Genomic DNA, 18,591 nt, shown 5'->3' with positions numbered 1-18,591 from the left:
CATGTAAGTCGTTGTTGATAGCAATGTACCCTTGGTACGTTGCGATAAAAATGGCACCTTTGTGGTCTTCTCACAAAAGCATACATGCCCAGGTAACCACAAGAAAATATACAAATTAACCATAAAAAAAAAAACAACAGGCAGGGGTGCCTGGGTGGCTCAGTGGGTTAAAGCCTCTGCCTTTGGCTCAGGTCATGATCTCAGGGTCCTGGGATCGAGCCCCGCATCGGGCTCTCTGCTCAGTGGGGAGCCTGCTTCCTCCTCTCTGCCTCTCTGCCTACTGTGATCTCTGTTTGTCAAACAAATAAATAAAATCTTTAAAAAAAAAACAAAAAACAGGCAAACTAAACTGAGGGACATTGCACAAATAACTGACCAGTATTCCTCAAAGCTTATAAGGATAATTAAAAACAAGGAGAAAGCTGATTAACTGTCACAGTCTAGGTGAATCCAAGGAGACATAAAAACTGAATGTGATACAGTATTCTGAAAGAGATTCAGTACCTAAAAAGGGCATTAGGGGTAAACCAGTAAAAGCTAAATAAAACATGGAGTTTAATTAATTGTAATATAACAATGTTGGTTTGTTAGCTGTAACAAATCTACTATACAAACCTAAGATATCATGGGAGAGAGTGGGTAAGAAATATATGGGAAGTCTCTGTATTATCTTTGTAACTCTTCTGTACAAACTACTCATAAATTTTTTTAAACTCCCAGAATTATACACATTAAACATAAAAGAAAATGAAACATGAGTACATGTATATACACGAATAAGATCTGAAGTCTAGTTAACTGTATTGTGCCAATGTCAATTTCCTATTCTTGGTAACTACAGCTATGTAAGATATTGGGAGAAACTGGGTGATTGGTACAAGGGGACCTCTCTGTATCATATGTGCAACTTCACGTGAGTCTATAATCTCTTTAAATAAAAGTATTTTAGGGGCGCTCGGCTGGCTTAGTCAGTAGAACGTGTGACTTAATCTCACGGTCATGGGTTCCAGATCCATACTGTGTGTAGAGTACTTAAATAAATAAATGAAAACTAAAAGAAATTTTTTTTTAAAAAGAAAAACAACAATTTAGGATGCCTAGGTGGCTCGGTTGGTTACATGTCCAACTCCTGATCTTGGCTCAGGTGTTGATCTTACCATTGTGAGTTCAAACTCTCCACTGGGTTCCATGCTGGGCATGGAGCCTACTTAAAAAATAAATAAATAAGGGTGAATGGGTGGCTCAGTTGTTTAAAGTGTTTGACTCTTGCTTTTGGGTCAGGTCGTGATCTCACAGATCATGGAATTGAGCCCTGTGACAGGCTGCCTGGTTGGTGGGGAGTCTGAGGATTCTCTCCCTCTGCGCTTGTCACCCCACTCTTTCTTTCTCCCGCTCTCAAATAAATAAGCAAACCTTTAAATAAATAAATATATAAAATAAAGTAAAACAACAACAAAACAAAAAAGAACCTGTTAGGGTACATCCCATTATTCATGTCCCACTTTTTTAAAAAGATTTTATTTGAGAGATTGCAGGCAGGAGAGCACAAGCAGGGTGAGCAGCAAAGGGAGAGGGAGAAGCAGACTCCCGCTGAGTAGGGAGCCCCACATAGGACTTGATCCCAGGACCCTGGGATCACGACCTGAGCTGAAGGCAGACACTTAACCAACTGAGCCACCCAGGCACCCCTATTCATGTCATAGTTTAGAATTCTTTACAATATTTACAAAGAACTCATTTTATCTTAGGTATAAATGTTACACATAGGCTAAAAGTTATATATAAGCTTCTTATAAGTAGTTAAGTGAGCAGGACTATTATTGTGGCACTACTAAAACAAGTGTATAGTTCTATCTTTAAGACTTATTGTAGATATTCAAATATACTCACTTGAATTTAACTATACTCTCTAAGCATCTCCCTAACACCCCTTGACCCCTGACTTTTTTTTTTTTTTTTTTAATTAGCACAGTAGTGGGCCACGGGGAAGAAGATGCTCAGAAAGAGAGAAAACAGTAGTAAGCTGTAAGGATTCTGCCTACCAACATATCACCACGGAACCAGAGTAAGTCCACCAGAAAGCATGGGATGAAAGATGTGAATCTCTTACTCAGTTTCAATTCTCAGTGTGTCTTTCTTCTAATGGTGAAATATGGGTTAAGTTGTGTGCAACACGGCCCTTAAATAAAAAACTGCTCTGGGCACCTGGGTGGTTAAGCGGCTGCCTTCAGCTCAGGTCAAGATCCCCGGGTCCTGGGATCAAGCCCCACATTGGGCTCCCTGCTCAGAAGAGAGCCTTTTTCTCCCCCTCTCTCTGCCTGCCACTCTGCCTACTTGTGCTCTCTATCTCTCTGTCAAATAAATAAATAAATAAATCTTTGAAAAAGAAAAAGAACTGCTCTATCTTCTTTCCATGAAAAGAAATAATCTGCTCCAGTGTTTGATGGAAAAAATGGTTATGCTGGACCTGCTGAGAGATGTCACCAACATGGTAACCACCCCTTTCTCAATAATTTGTAAAAGTATTTCAGACTACATGTTACATTTGTGTTACATACAGATGTTAAAAAACCTAATCCCCATAAGCTATGACTTCATCGTATTCTTTCTGGGGGACAAGACAACACTACATCATTACCACCAAGAAAGTCATTATGGTGTGAGATAAAGTAGTGGGTTCCCATATTTTTTATTTTACAAGTCAGGTACATTTCAAGAACAATTCTGAAGACCGACACAAGGTGACAACCCTTGTTTCATTTTGCTAAGTAAGGTCATTAAAGACATAAGCTCACAACAATAATCCTTCTTAAGAAATACTAGTTGGCAACCTTAAACATACAGACACATATGTAACATATATTCATACACACACATATACACAGCATGTGTGTGCCTATATGCAACACACATAATAAATTATTCTTATTTTTCCCATTTGCCAGGTCTGCAAACTGGAACCCTTACAACTAGGTTATAGAACTACCGTTAGAATCAGAAATCAAAAAAAAAAAAAAACAAAAAAACAAGAAACCTTCCAACAAAACCCAAAATCAGAAGTCAGGGGACAGAAAGAGGTATTTCTAGGATAGGAGTTATTCTGTTGAGAAAAGTCATGTACAAGCAATTAAGTACATGAGGGACTGTTTCACCCAAAAATCAGAGAGTGAGCTCTAAAAAGAATACAAAAACCCAAAGATGCATAAAAACTAACACAAAAATATCTTAGCACATGAAAAAATACAAAAACAAATGAAGAATACTAGCTCTGCCACATAGGAAATATATTTAAAGTTATGGGAGTTAGCAACGTGAAAAAAGCCACATGTGATAAACCCACAGCTAACATCATCCTCAACAGGAAGAACGGAGAGCTTTTCCCCTATAATCAGCAACAAGACAAGGAAATTCACACTCACCACTTTTATTCAACATAATACTGGAAGTCCTAGCCACAGCAGTTAAGACAAGAAAAAGGAATAAAAGGCATCCAAACTGGTAAGGAAGATGTAAAATTTTCACTATTGTAGATGACATGATACTATATATAGAAAGCTCTGAAGAAGGGGCACCTAGGTGGTTCAGTAGGTTAAGCCTCTGCCTTCAGCTAGGGTCATAATCTCAGGGTCCTAGGGTCAGGCCCCGCATCAGGCTCTCTGCTCAGAGGGGAGCCCACTTCTCTGTCAAATAAATAAATAAAATCTTAAAAAAAAAAAAAAGAAAGAAAGAAAACCCTGAAGACTACCAAAAAACTATTAGAACTGATAAACAAATTCAGTCAGATCTCAGGAAATAAAATCAATTTACAGAAATCTATTGCATTTCCTTTTTTTGGTTTCTTTTTAAAAAAATATTTATTTATTTATTTGTGATAGAGAGAGAGTGAGAAAGAGGGCACAACTGGGGGGAGGGGCAGAGGGAGAGAATCTTCAAGCAGACTCCCCACTGAGCAAAGAGTCTGACAGGAGGCTTGATTTCGTGACCCATGAAATCCACTGAAGCTGAAACCAAGAGTTGGACACTAAACCAAGTAAGCCACCCAGGCACCCCAATTCATTGCATTTCTATACACTAAAAATGAAGCAGCATGAAGAGAAATTAAGAGAACAGTCTCATTTACAATTGCACCAATAATAATAAAATACCAGGGAATAAACTTAACCAAGGAAGTGAAAGACCTGTACTCTGCTAACTATGAAACACTGATGAAAGAAATTGAAGATGATACAAATGGAAAGATAAACAATGGACTGGAAGAACAAATACTGTTAGAAGATCTATACTATCCAAAACAATCTACAGATTTAATGTAAACCCTACCAAAACACCAACAGCATTTTTCACAGAACTAGAAAAAATAATTCTAAAATTTGTACAGAAGCCCAAAAAGACCCCAAAGCAAACTTGAAAAAGAAAAACAAAGCTGGTGGTATCACAGTCCCAGATCTCAAGTTATATTACAAAGCTGTAGTGATCAAGACAGTATGGTACTGGCACAGAAACAGACATATAGATCAATGGAACAGGATAGAAATCTCAGGAAAAAACCCCATTGTTATGAGGTCAATCATCAACAAAGGAGGCAAGAATATACAGTGGGAAACAGTCTCTTCAACAAACAGTGCTGGGAAAACTCGACAGCAATATGCAAAAGAATGAAACTGGACCAATTTTTTATACCACACACAAACACTCAAAATGGATTAAAGACAGTGTTGAGATGTAAAACCATAAACATCTTAGAAGAGAGCACAGGCAATAATCTCTCTGACATCAGCCACTGCAGCATTTTTCTAGATTGTCCCCTGAGGCAAGAAAAACAAAAGCAAAAACAAACTATCGGGATTACAACCAAATGGAAAACTTCTGCAAGGCCAAGGAAACAACCAACAAAACCAAAAGAAAACCTAGTGAGTGGGAGAAGATATTTGCAAATGACATACCCAATAAGGGGTTACTATCCAAAATGTATGAAGAACTCATATACCCTGACACCAAAAAAACAAATAATCCAATTTAAAAATGGGCATAAGAAAAAAAAAAAGAGGGCATAAGACATGAACAGACATTTCTCCAATGAAGACATAGGGATGGCCAACAGACATGTGAAAAGATGCTCAACATCACGTATCTTCAGGGAAATGCAAATCAAAACCACAATGAGGTATACCTCACACCTTTCAGAATGGCTAAAATAAAAAACATGAGAAACAACAAGTGTTGACAAGGGTGTGGAGGAAAAGGAACCCTTGTGCGCTGTTGGTGGGAATGTAAACTGCTACATGGAAAACAGTATGGAAGTTCCTCAAAATATTAATAATAGGATTACCATTTGATGCAGTAATTCCACTACTGGGTATTTACCCGAAGAACATGAAAACTGTAATTCAAAAAGATATATGCACCCCTATGTTTGATGCAGCATTATTTATAATAGCCAAATTATGGAAGCAGCCCAAGGGTCCATCAGTAGATGAATGGATAAAGAAGATGTAGTTTATACGTATGTGTGTGTACACACACACACACACACACACACACACAGAGGGATATTATTCACCCATAAAAAAGCATGAAATCTTGCCATTTGTAACAACATGGATGGATCTAGAGAGCAAAATGTTAAGTGAAATGAGTCAGAGAAAGACAAAAACCATACGATTTCACATGTATGTGAATTTAAGAAACAACAGAAATGAACAAAGGGGTAAAAAAAGAGAGAGACAAACCAAAAAATAGACTTTTAACTATAGAAAACAAACAGATGGTTACCAGAGGAGAGTTGGGAGGGGTGTGAAATAGGTGAAGGGGGTTAAGAGTACACTTATCTTGATGAGCACTGAACAGAAAACAGAATTAATGAATCATTATATTGTATACCTGAAACTAATGTAACACTATACAGATGACTATACTGGAATTAAAATTTAAAAATTAAATTAAAAATAAATTATGGGAGTTAAAATCATTATACCAAGAATATAAGAATAAACATAGATGCACAACAATGTTCAGAAACTTACCCTAGTATGTAAGAATTTAACATGAGAAAGGCAACATTACAACTCAGTGGAGAGTAATTCATAGATCAAATAAATGGAATTAAAGATATTTATATCATCTAACAAATTATAAACTTTTTAAATTCTGGTAAAATGGAGAAGAAATAGGGCTGCTCAAGTACTGCTAGTAACATTATACCAGAAACTCTTCTGGAAAGCAATCTGAAAGAATCTGCCAAGAATTCTGCCATATTCTCACATGTTCTTCTTTTGCTTCTTTATTTTCCAAACTTCCTATGAAGTACTAATGTCATAATGGAAATATACTAAAATAATTTTTAAAACCTTTTACCTTATTTGACCTGATCAATTCTATGTAAGCTTATTTTGAACCACTACTTAGATCCAAGAATATTATGCATAAGTAGAACTTATGCTACAGAAAGTCGTATGTTGGGGTGCCTGGGGTGCCTAGCCAGAAGAGTATGTGGCTCTTGATCTTGGGGCCATGAGTTCAAGCATCACGCTAGGTGTAGAGATTACTTAAATAACTAAAATTAAAAGAAAAAAAGTAATATATTAAATATCAGAAAGTATTTAAATTTAAGATAAAAAGATGTAGGGAAGCAAACTAAGAGACTCTTAACGACAGAGAAACTGCAGGTTGATGGAGGGAGGTGGGTAGGAAGTGGGCTAAAGGGTGATGGGCATTAAGGAGGGAACTGGTGATGAGCACTGGGTGTTGTATGTAAATAATGAATTACTACATTCTACTGCTGAAATCAATATTACTCTGTATGTTAACTAATGAGAATTCAAATTTGAAAAATAAAAATAAAATAAAATATATCGATAGAAAAAAGAACTGAAATTTAAGTATGAAATTCCCATCCTGAAGAAACTTAAAATAAGACAACCTACTCAACAAATTAACTAAGTGCCCACCAAGTGCCACTCTTCATGGATTTTATATTATTGCAGACAGGAGAAAGATTAAACAAATAATTACAGTAATGATAAATAGTAGAAAGGAAAATATAGCTAGTACTAGATCTTTTTAACAGAGGACTTAACCAAGGCTTTCCTGAGATGCTGATGCCAGATAAAGACGAATGGAAGTAATCACTGCGGAAGCCACTGAAAGGATTATAACAGCGAAGTAACCTGACAAGGTCTGTGCTTGACAAAATGAATCCCGCTGTTGTGGTGGGGAATGAACACAGACAGGAAGGAAATCATTAAGGCAGGGAAAAGATTCAAGAGATTTGCAACAAAGTCCTAAGTTACAGGGGGGTTAAAAGTATATTTAAGTACCAGTGATAGTGACGCCTGGGTGGCTCAGTTGGTTAAGTACCAGTGATAGTGATGATGATGATGATGATGCCGCCAGCTACTACTCACCGAGTGCTAACTTTGCATTAGCACCTATTTTTTTTTAAAGATTTTATTTATTTATTTATTTGAATTTTTTTTTTTTTAAAGATTTTATTTATTTATTTGACAGAGAGAGATTACAAGTAGGCAGAGAGGCAGGCAGAGAGAGAGAGGAGGAAGCAGGCTCCCTGCTGAGCAGAGAGCCTGATGCGGGACTCGATCCCAGGACCCTGAGATCATGACCTGAGCCGAAGGCAGCGGCTTAACCCACTGAGCCACCCAGGCGCCCTATTTATTTATTTGAGAGAGAGAGAGAGCAAGAAAGAATGCAGGGAGAGGGAGAAGGAGGCTCCCTGCTGAGCCAGGAGCCCAACCTGGGGCTTGATCCCAGGACTCTGTGATCATGATCTGAGCTGAAGGCAAATGCTTAACCAACTGAGCCACCTACACGCCCCGCATTAGCACCTATTCTAAGTGTAACTACCTCTTATTTCATATTTGGAGAATGGGAAAAGCTAAAGCGTGGAAAGGGCAAATAACCTAAGACCATAGGGACAGTAACTGAGCCAATCTTCAAGCTCATGACTATCTGACTTCAAAGTGTCATTCTATTAAAAGTTCTACAAAAGAAGGGTGTTTGGGTGGTTCAGTCGGCTGAGTGCCGGACTCTTGATTTTGACTCAAGTCATGATTCTCAGGGTGGTGGGATCGCGCACCAAGCAGGGAGCTCTGCAGTCAATGGGGAGTCTGCTTGAGATTCTCCCTGTGTTCCTCACCCCCGCTCGCATTTGTTCTCTCTAAATAGATCTTTTCTTTCTTTCTCTCTTTCTTTCTTTCTTTCTTTTTTTTTAAGTTCTAGAGAAGTTATAGCACCTCTGGGGTCATTTTCCCACTTGGAGACACCTGAACTCAATACCAAAAACTGAAACTGGTGTCCCCACTATCAGTCACCTCCAAATTAGCTTCTCCCACTTGACATTCCGACTTTATTCATCCTATTTTTCTGCCTTACAACTCCACTATTCGCTAAAATTTAAAAAGACTGATGATACCAAATGTTAACAAGGATGTGGAGCTAATAAGCTCTCCTACATGGCTGGTGCAAAATGGAAATAGCCATTCTGGAAAACAGTTTGGCAGTTTCTTAAAAGTTAAACATACACTTCCCATATGACCTAACAATTCCACTCTTACTATTTAGTCAAGAAAAATGACAACATATGTTCACACAAAGACCTGTATGCTTACGTTCAGAGCACCTTTATTCATAGCACCCAAGAACCAGAAACAATCCAATATCCATCATCCAGTGAACAGATAAACTGTGCCACATCCATTGAAAAGGATTACTACGCAGCAATACAAGGGAAGGATCTGCTGGTAACATGCAACATGAGGCTGAATTCATGCTAAGTGTAAGGGGCCAGGCACAAAGGACTTTAAGATTCACATTTTTAGAAAACTCTGGAAACGGCAAAACGAAAACAAAAACCTATACAGACACGAAGGAGATCTAAGATTGCCAGGGACCAGGGGTAAAGGGAGAGAACTATTTGTAGAGAGGTAAAAGGGAACTTTATGGGAAGATGAAATCGTACTACATGTTTATAGTAGTGGTTATACGACTGTCATTTGTCAAAATCCATAAAACTGTACAATTAAAATGAATTAATTGTATGTACTTAAATTATCTTCCATAGTTCTGATTTTTAGAACCCCTCAAAATGATTTCTACTTCAACTCTCTCCCCACAAACCTTTGTTCACGTAAACATTCACATCTAAAATTTCCTTTCCATTCCATCTGTCATTGCTATGTCAGCCATTGTTTTTCACTTAAATGCAATGAATGCCTTAATCAGCCTCTCTTCCTTCATTTATCCTAACTTATCCTGCATAATATGATCATAAAATACCAGTTCCTATCATTCCCCTGCTCAAAATGCTTCAGAAGCATCTCAACTAGAAAATAATCTAAAACACTTAATATGGCCCTTAATTAAATGCCTTCTACATATTGATTTAAACTACCTTTCCAACTTTTTCTTACAATTTTCCAACTTGAACACTTTGATCCATTCAATCTCTCTGTCCATTCTCCTCCTAAACACACTTATGCTTATCTTTCCTCTGCCTTCCCCTTACTGTGAATAATTTCTTACTCCTCTTTGAATTCTCCCACCTTTCCTAGCTAGTAAGTTTTAAACCTTTTCTCCTTGATGCTTTCTACTTAAAATCAAAATGATCTTTTTCTGCTCTCCTAACATATTTTTTTTTCTAGGCATAGCTAGCTGCCTATAAGACTTACCTAGGGAAAACTAAAATGCAAACAGGTTCTGTCGGAATGGGCACAATCACACATACGCAGAAGTACAAATAACTTAATGCATAACTAAAGAGATTCAGGAACATTTAAGTCTAGTCAAGGTGATCAGCAGTAACCACTGGAAAGTGTAGCTGCTATTAACAGTTATGAGTCCATAATCTAGTATATGCAATAAAATGGCTAATTAAGTAAATGTGAATCAATGTTAGTAAACAAAATGGCTAAAGCTTCACTTAATAGTAACAGTATTACTCTCAATAGTTCTTTCAAAAAAGGATCTTACAGGTCTAAGATCTTTACCAAGCATCCTATTAATTACAGCATCATAACAATAATGAAGGTATAAATTACATATACTATGACACATGCATTCAACGTTAATAGCCATTTAAAAATAAGGTGGAAGAGGAATATTCAATAATACAGAAGGCAACAAAAGCAGATTACCAAATGCTATGTACAGTTAGGCTAGACACAGAAAAGGTAATATTCAATAAGCATTTGACAGTGTTCAACTTAACTGGTAATTGTGGAGATGATATTAAAATAGTAAGATCTTGCTTTTTTAATTCTCATACAAACAGAAGGATCTCATTTATGAGGAACACAACATAGCAATATATGCCTATAGATGTATATAAAATGCTCAATGAATTCTAACAAGCAGATCACCATGGTTATTACCAATAGGGAAGGGGATATAATTGGAGGCAGTGGTAAAGGAAGATTTTGTCTTAATAATATGTATTATTTGGATTTTTTTCCCCTTTGGTTCAGGAACTGGAAACCTCCTGGACAAACTGTAAAAGAGATGTAACACTTTGAATTCATTTTAAATGACAGGAATGTATCCATGTATTACTGGGATGTTTAAAAATAATTTTTTTAAGTTCAAGAGAGCACATCTGTAAGCATACAATCATTTTTAAAAACCCTGAAAGGATACACATCCAACCATTAACAGTGGTTAACGGCTGGCAGTGGGATTACAGATTAGGTGATTTTTATTTCCTTCCATTTATCTGTATTTATATATTCTTTTATAGTGAACAAAATCTTTGAAATATGTAAATCCTTACATAAATCTATCCCTAGGAAAATAAACTCCAACAGTGATTATTATCTCTGAGGACAGAACTGGTTAGCTGGGAGTTGGGAACAGGAGGGAGATTTACTTCACATCATATTCCCTCTGTACCTTTTGAGTTGTTGTTAAGTACATGTATCACCTATTCAAGGGTTTTATTTTCTTAGGTCTGGATCACCAAATGTTCAATACCATTTGGGTTTTCACTCCAAAATAGGTTCTGCTTCCTAGACCCATGTTGGGGATTTACTAGTCCCTACTCCAAATTAGGTTCTGCTTCCTAGTCCAATGGTGGGGAAAAAGCTTTGGACAAGCTGTACTTGACACACTCGTTCCTGAGTAGCTCGTTCTTAATTTCCTCCCCAAGAGCCAGGGTTAAATAGCCTTTCCTCTACCTATCAATGGCCTTCTGCCAAAGCATTTACTGTCAGGCACATTACAGTCCCTTCCTTCATCACAGAGGCCAGCAGAGTAGAGTTTTCTGGCCTCAATTTACTTCTCCTCATCTCCTGGCCATCTTGAAAACACTTCTCCCTTGGCTTGCTCTTTTTGCCGCACCTCCTCTTTTCTTTTCTTTTTTTTTTAAAGACTTTATTTATTTATTTGACAGACAGAGATTACAAGCAGCCAGAGAGAGAGAGGAGGAAGCAGGCTCCCCGCTGAGCAGAGAGCCCGATGCGGGGCTCCATCCCAGGACTCTGGGACCATGACCTGAGCCGAAGGCAGGGTCTTTAACCCACTGAGCCACCCAGGCGCCCCTGCACCTCCTCTTTTCTATTCTCCACCCTCTAGCTCCCCAATTATGCTCAAGTCCAGTGATATGCAAATGGTATGAACTGGAACCAGACGCTGGAGAGTTGCCCAAAAGACTATTCACAAATACTAAAATTTCACCTAAAGGAACTCAAGATAGACTGGCAAAGGATCGTATTATAGTGTCCTCCCCACTAGGCCTGTTTTGGACTGGTCTCTTTTCCAGCAGCCTTAGCAAGGAGACTGCCTGCAGTACAATCACAGTCTTACTTGATAAATTCCCTGGACCAATGCAGTTGTTGATGTTCCACAGTTTACACGATAAATGCCTCTGATAAAAACACAAAGCTTATTTTCCAAATTAAAAAAGAAAACCTTGAGTTTTGCTACACCTAAAACAAAGAACCCCCTTTAAATCTATTCCCCTAGGGTACTGGTTTACTATGACTCAAAAGAAAATGCCTTACTGACTCATTAGTACTTGTTTAACCTGATAATCAGTGTTTCAAGCCAATGCTGCCGGACTGCACTATAACACTAAGCTGGAAAACAAACAAGGGGCACCTCAGTGGTTCAATCAGTTGGACATCCGACTCTGGGTTTTGGCTCAGGTCATGATTTCATGGGTTGTTAGACTGAGCCCCCATCGCCCCATGCTCATTGGAGTCCACTTGAATATTCTTTCCTTCTCCCCACCCACTGCTCTCTCTCTCTCTCTCTAAAATAAATAAATAATCTAGAAAGGAAGAAAAGAGAGAAGGAGAGAAAGAAAAACAAGATGTTCCTAGTATAGGACACCCCCTCCCCCAGCAGATGCCTCCAGGTAATAAGAAACCTAACTAATAAGCAATGTTCATTGATCACCTATGGAAGACAGGGGAAACATGATACTGAATGCTAAGACTTCAGTCCTTAACTGAGAATAAAACATCTCCTGGTCATCAAGATTCCTTATTTGTCCCAGCCCAGTGACAACCTTATCCTCCACTTCCGTTGATTTCCTTAACCTACCGATGGAAAATAGGACAAATTTAAGTCAGTGAAAAGAACGCCAAGAGCTGACTTAACAGCACAGATAAAGAATAAACTAATCACCCTTTAGGATATAGGGCCTTCCTTCCAAATACTCTAAAACTGCTGATTCTTGATTGTTCCTAATGGATTTAAGGAAGTTGAAGAGAATCTGTTCAACTCAAAGAGGGCAAGGAACTGAAAGGGCATGTCATGGCAAGCGATTACAACTGATAACTGCAAAAGAGAAAGCTATTACTTAAGAATTTTCCCCTGTACTGTATTTAAGAACCCCCTAATCTCAGTTTGTTTGAAAAGGTCATGATGTTTTTGCTGAATGTGTAGTATCACACTATATATAGTAATGTAGTTGCCCTATAAAAGCTAAGTACACTGGTACGTGTGCTTCATTAAATAGAATTTACTTTGTGGTGTTGTTAACAACTATTTATCCAACCTGTTTTACTCGGAAGTCCTACCATGTTGATCTTTATGGACCAGACCTAACGTAAGGCCAAAACATACAGAGGAAAACCAGCCAAGGAAGTTCCCAAGGAAGCACTAACCCCTCACCAATTGTAGATCATTATCTAATATGAGTAACCAGAGAATTCTTAAACCTCCCAGGAAGATCGCATAAATGTTTTCTCACATCCACTTGTGCCAGTCTCATATTTGAGGACACTTTTTAAACAACCAAGAATTATTTCAAGTGTAAAAGCATATTTCCTTTCCACTCAATTGAGTAGTATTTATTGAAGAAGTCACTCATTGGAAATTATCAGTTATTCCAAATATTGCTATTTTCTTATTGCAATATTATTCACAAAGATCAAATTATGGAAGAAACCCAAGTGTCCATCAGTAGATGAATGAATAAAGATGATGTGGTGTATGTGTGTGCACACACACACACACTGGAATATTACTTAGCCATAAAAAAAAGAATGAAATCTTGCCATTTGAGACAACATGGATGGATCTAGAGGACATAACGCTAAAGTCAGTTATAGAAAGACAAATACTATATGATTTCACTCATATGTGGAATTTAAGAAACAAAAGAAATGAACAAAGGAAAAAAGAGGCAAACCAAGAGATTCTTAACCATAAAGGAACAAACTAATGATTACCAGAGCAGAGGTGGGGGTGGGGGGAAGATGGGTGAAACAGGTGAAGGGGATAAAGAGCACACTTAACAAAATGAGCACCCAGTAAAGTACAGAATTGTTGAATCACTTTTTGTGCATCTGAAACTAACATAACACTGTCTGTTAATTATACTGGAAATAAAATCAAATTAAAAAATATTGCCATTCTTTAAAACATATCAGGACAGAATCAATTTTAAAAGCCGAAAAACAAGAAAATTGACTTTTTATAAATATACTTTGTTTCTGATTTAAAACAGTAATAACTCCATTTGAACTGCTTTATTTAGAAGACTGCTCAGAATTACTTTATACCATCAAATATACCTTTTACCCTCTCTTTTAAAATAAATATGAAGCTATTAGAGCTCTAAGAGTTTAAAATCACATAGAATTAAGCATTAAATGTGGTATTCAAAGTCTATATGGTAAAGAAAGTGAATTTTAAAGTCATAATATGATTTCAGAAATGCTAATAAATGCTTGGCAGAACACATGTCTTCCTATACCATAGGTCATTCAGATTCAAACAGTCTTAGCTGAGCCACTGCTAGGCACCAGATACTACGCTAAGCACTTTCATTGAGATTACTGAATTTAAATCCAATTCCAGATTAGCATGAGGTTTCAAGATGGCTGGGCAACAGTGAGAAAAATCAGTAAAAAAAAAAAAATCTTCCACCCACACAGGTTACCCTATGCCCTAGAAGGCTGAAAACAAGTGCGAACAGCTTTTGTTCCACTGAGCTATGGTATATACGGCCTCAGAAAAAGGGTACACAACCTAGAAATCACTTAAAAACTGAGCTGAAAATTCAGGCTATCCAGGAAAGTAGAATATTTAGCCTAAACATTTGGAGCCTTAAAATTGCCAATGAGGCAAAGAACACAAGCTTCTACAAACTGTATCCTGCTTCCTTTCTACGGTAACCAACAAGAACAATTTGGAGCCTATGAAGAAGTGTCCAAAGTTGGACTTAGTTCTGTAATAAGATTTATGTACCCAAACCAATCTAGTATACTCCAGGTAAAATTAAGTACTAAATAGTTACATTGCTCTTTTCCCAAGAAAAAATGTAGCAACTGATGGTGAACATGCACTGTCACATTACCTGAACAGTAACATAAGAGGAAACAAGACACAGGCAATAAAAACAGGACAGGATAGAGGGGAGAAAAAACAACAACAACAACAAAAAAACCCATTCGATACAGGGTGCTATCTTTAATAATTTCTATTACTGCATTTCAACTACCAGGGCTGTCTCAATCCTTCTCCCCCATGCAACTGCTGCAAGAGAAAGGACATGTCCTAAGCTCCACGGTTCTCCTTCCTTCTCCGCAAGTGGAGGCTGTTCCACTTCACAAACCTCCTCTCCAGCACAAGCAATGGCTACACATACTCGAGACCACAAGAAGCCCATAAACTGGCCTCCCAGCCCTCTAACAAACCACTCAATTCATTGTTAACATCACTTATAGACCCAGGCTCCCCTCACTGCACCTTATCTGTCCCCGTATCTGGAAACCCCCAATGGAGTTTAACTTGCTCAGTTCTCTGAAACTTCCTGCAAATGCATTCTTCTCCACAATGGAAATGGCATGCCCTCCCACTTGCACCAATCACCCTGCTCACAGAAGAGAACGGCACAGGGAGGAGTCAAGATGGCGGAGAAGTAGCAGGCTGAGACTACATCAGGTAGCAGGAGATCAGCTAGAGAGCTTATCAAACCATTGCAAACACCTACAAATCCAAGGGAGATCAAAGAGAAGAAGAACAGCAATTCTAGAAACAGAAAATTGACCACTTTCTGAAAGGTAGGACCGGCAGAAAAGTGAATCCAAAGCAATGGGAAGATAGACCACAGGGGAGGGGCCGGCTCCCAACAAACGGCAGAGCAACGGAGCACAAAATCCAGACTTTCAAAAGTCTGCTCCACTGAGGGACATCGCTCCAGAGGCTAAACCGAGGTGATGCCCACGTGGGGCCAGCATGGCCCTAGGTCCCACAGGGTCACAGAAAATTGGGGGTGTCTGAGTGTCACAGAGGTCGCAGGTATTAGAGTGGGGAAGCCGGCTACAGAAACAGAGCCGAGGAGTGAGCTCTCAGCTCGGGGTTACCTTGAACCAGTCGCAGCCTGGGTGAGCTCAGAGTGCGGCCAGAAGCCAGGGAGACGGGAGTGATTGGGCTCTTTTCTCTGAGGGTGCACTGAGGAGTGGGGACCCGAGCTCTCGGGTCCTCTAGGCCAGCAACTGGGAGGCTGCCATTTTCATTCCCGTCCTCCCGAACTCTACGGAAAGTGTTCAGGGGACAAAAGCTCCCGAAAGCGAACGCGAGCAGATTACTTAGCCGGGCCCCTGGTAAGGGCGGTGCAATTCCGCCTGGCGCAAAGACACTTGAGAATCACTACTACAGGTCCCTCCCCCAGAAGATCAACAAGAAATCCACCCAAGATAAAATTCACCTACCAAGGAGAGCAGCAGAATTCCAGTGGAGGAGAAAGCAAAGCACGGAACTCATGGCTTTCTCCCCGTGATTCTTTAGTCTTGTGGTTAATTTAATTTTTTTAAATTTTTTTTCTTCTGCTTAATTTTTTTTAACTTATACCCTTTTCTTTTTTAACGTTTTTAAACTAATTAATCTAATATATATATATTTTTTTCTTTTTTATATTTTTTTCTTTATCTGTTTCCTTTTTTTAATTTTTTTTTCTCCCCCTGAACTTCTTTTTATCCCCTTTCTCCCTCCCACGATTTAGGGTCTCTTCTGATTTGGTTAAAGAAATTAAGAAGAAATTCATTTTAGACCCGAAGACACCTCCAGATTTAAAGTGAGGGAGTGGAAAACAATTTACCATGCTGATGGACATCAGAAGAAAGCTGGGGTGGTAATCCTTATATCAGATCAATTAGATTTTAAGCCAAAGACTATAATAAGAGATGAGGAAGGACACTATATCATACTCAAAGGGTCTGTCCAACATGAAGATCTAACAATTTTAAATATCTATGCCCCTAACGTGGGAGTAGCCAACTATATAAACCAATTAATAACAAAATCAAAGAAACACATCGATAATAATACACTAATAGTAGGGGATTTTAACACTCCCCTCACTGAAATGGACAGATCATCCAAGCAAAAGATCAACAAGGAAATAAAGGCCTTAAATGACACACTGGACCAGATGAACATCACAGATATATTCAGAACATTTCATCCCAAAGCAACAGAATATACATTCTTCTCTAGTGCACATGGAACATTCTCCAGAATAGATCACATCCTGGGTCCTAAATCAGGTCTCAACTGGTATCAAAAGATTGGGATCATTCCCTGCATATTTTCAGACCACAATGATCTGAAGCTAGAACTCAATCACAAGAAGAAATTTGGAAAGAACCCAAATACATGGAGACTAAACAGCATCCTTCTAAAGAATGAATGGGTCACCAAGGAAATTAAAGAAGAATTGAAAAAATTCATGGAAACAAATGATAATGAAAACACAATGGTTCAAAATCTGTGGGACACAGCAAAGGCAGTCCTGAGAGGAAAATATATAGCGGTACAAGCCTTTCTCAAGACACAAGAAAAGTGTCAAATACACAACCTAACCCTACACCTAAAGGAGCTGGAGAAAGAACAAGAAAGAAACCCTAAACCCAGCAGATCAGGGCAGAAATCAATGAAATAGAAACCAAAAAACAATAGAACAAATCAATGAAACTAGGAGCTGGTTCTTTGAAAGAATCACTAAGATTGATAAACCCCTGGCCAGACTTATCAAAAAGAAAAGAGAAAGGACCCAAATAAATAAAATCATGAATGAAAGAGGAGAGACCACAACTAACACCAAAGAAATACAAACAACTATAAGAACATACTATGAGCAACTCTACGCAAACAAATTTGACAGTCTGGAAGAAATGCATGCATTCCTAGAGACATATAAACTACTACAACTGAACTAGGAAGAAATAGAAAACCTGAACAGACCCTAACCAGTAAAGAGATTGAAACAGTCATCAAAAATCTCCAAACAAACAAAAGCCCAGGGCCAGACGGCTTCCCGGGGGAATTCTACCAAACATTTAAAGAAGAACTAATTCCTGTTCTCCTGAAACTGTCCCAAAAAATAGAAATGGAAGGAAAACTTCCAAACTCATTTTATGAGGCCAGCATCACCTTGATCCCAAACCAGTCAAGGATCCCATCAAAAAAGTACAGACCAATATCCTTAATGAACACAGATGCGAAAATTCTCACCAAAATACTGGCCAATAGGATTCAACAGTACATTAAAAGTATTATTCACCATGACCAAGTGGGATTTATTCAGGTCTGCAAGGTTGGTTCAACATCTGCAAATCAATCAATGTGATATAACACATTAATAAAAGAAAGAACAAGGACCATATGATACTCTCAATAGATGCTGAAAAAGCATTTGACAAAGTACAGCATCCCTTCCTGATCAAAACTCTTCAAAGTGTAGGGATAGAAGGCACATACCTCAATATTATCAAAGCCATCTATGAAACACTGCAAATATCATTTGCAATGGAGGAAAAACTGAAAGCTTTTCCGCTAAGGTCAGGAACGCGGCAGGGATGTCCATTATCACCACTGCTATTCAACATAGTACTAGAAGTACTGCTCACCCTGCTGAGCAGAGAGCCTGATGTGGGACTCGATCCCAGGACCCTGAGATCATGACCTGAGCCGAAGGCATCGGCTTAACCCACTGAGCCACCCAGGCCCCCCAGCAATCAGACAACAAAAGGAAATTAAAGACATCCAAATCGGCAAAGAAGAAGTCAAACTATCACTCTTCGCAAATGATATGATACTGTATGTGGAAAACCCAAAAGACTCCACTCCAAA

The 18,591-nt window shown here is 38.4% G+C and overlaps 1 protein-coding gene and 1 non-coding gene across 3 annotated transcripts in view; both read right to left on the bottom strand.

The window, feature by feature from the left end:
• UBN2 (ubinuclein 2) overlaps nucleotides 1–18,591 on the bottom strand; it is an 83,317-nt gene that overhangs the window by 51,284 nt on the left and 13,442 nt on the right. The gene's annotated exons all lie outside the window — the stretch shown is intronic.
• Nucleotides 10,469–10,523, bottom strand: LOC122905777. Its single transcript, XR_006384453.1, has one exon. It is a non-coding gene; the product is annotated as a U7 small nuclear RNA (small nuclear RNA).

The sequence above is a fragment of the Neovison vison genome, chromosome 4, assembly GCF_020171115.1.
Source record: "Neovison vison isolate M4711 chromosome 4, ASM_NN_V1, whole genome shotgun sequence".
Lineage (NCBI taxonomy): Eukaryota > Metazoa > Chordata > Mammalia > Carnivora > Mustelidae > Neogale > Neogale vison.
The sequence above is the reverse complement of the archived record's forward strand: the minus strand, read 5'-3'. Positions and strand labels throughout refer to the sequence as shown.